Here is a 1,435-nt window from a genome sequence, read left to right on the forward strand (position 1 = left end):
TGGGGGTATTATTCAGTATCAGTATGGGGGTATTATTCAGTATCAGTATGGGGGTATTATTCAGTAACAGTATGGAGGTATTATTCAGTAACAGTATGGAGGTATTATTCAGTAACAGTATGGAGGTATTATTCAGTAACTGTATGGAGGTATTATTCAATAACAGTATGGGGGTATTATTCAGTAACAGTATGGAGGTATTATTCAGTAACAGTATGGGGGTATTATTCAGTATCAGTATGGGGGTATTATTCAGTATCAGTATGGGGGTATTATTCAGTATCAGTATGGGGGTATTATTCAGTAACAGTATGGAGGTATTATTCAGTAACAGTATGGAGGTATTATTCAGTAACAGTATGGAGGTATTATTCAGTAACTGTATGGAGGTATTATTCAGTAACAGTATGGAGGTATTATTCAGTATCAGTATGGGGTATTATTCAGTAACTGTATGGGGGTATTATTCAGTAACAGTATGGAGGTATTATTGGTAATGTTGGTCTTACAATCTATGTAAATTATTGTGGTGGGGGCTGTGGGGAAGTGTGAGTGGCAGCGGATGATCAGGCTAAGAGACAGTCCGCAGAGTGGCATGTGATGCACTTTGACATGTAGGTGATACTTACGTGTGGGAAGTGGGGCCATAACTTGTGTACAGCCAAGGGCCGAAGATCATATTAATACACAACTGGCATCGAGTCAGCACAGGCAGACCACAACAATACAGCAGGTAGAGCAAATAAACCAGCCCAGGACGTGCCGCTTCAAAACAGCGCTAAACGCGATTCGTCCTGGACTGGCCTGAATGTAATTGCAGAGAGTGACGGCGCAAATGAGACTGGCTGCCGAGGAGAGATATGGGGCAGTGCAGGGCAGACTGTACTATTTGCACTGCACTGATTGGCAGTAAGAATAATTCTTTAAATATTTTCCATACTTCAAACAGCACTTTAAGGCTATGTTCACACAGAGTATTTTGCAGGAGGAATATCTGCCTCAAAATTCAGTTTGGAAGTTTGAGGCAGATTTTCCTCTCCCTGCACGACGATTTTCGCTGAGTTTTTGGCAGCGTTTTTCGGCTGCGGCCATTGAGCGCCGCGGGCATAAAACACCGTGAAATACGCTTTCTCTGCCTCCCATTGAAGTCAATGGGAGGTCAGAGGCGGAAGCTCCCGAAGATAGGGCTTGTCGCTTCTTTTTCCCGCGAGGCAGTTTTACTGCTCGCAGGAAAAAGACGACGACGCCTCCCATTGAAATCAATGGGAGGCATTTTCAGGCCGTTTTTGCCGAGTTTTGCGACGCGGTTTGCCGCGATTCTCAGCGCATAGAGATGACGCCCAAGACGCTCCTTCGTCCGGAGCTGCAGCCTCTTCAGCCGCCCGACAGCACGTGTCCCTGTACTGTCCTCCTGAGAGAGGTAAGCAGGGATGCA

This window comes from Rhinoderma darwinii (assembly GCF_050947455.1).
Source record: "Rhinoderma darwinii isolate aRhiDar2 chromosome 3 unlocalized genomic scaffold, aRhiDar2.hap1 SUPER_3_unloc_16, whole genome shotgun sequence".
Taxonomy (NCBI): domain Eukaryota; kingdom Metazoa; phylum Chordata; class Amphibia; order Anura; family Rhinodermatidae; genus Rhinoderma; species Rhinoderma darwinii.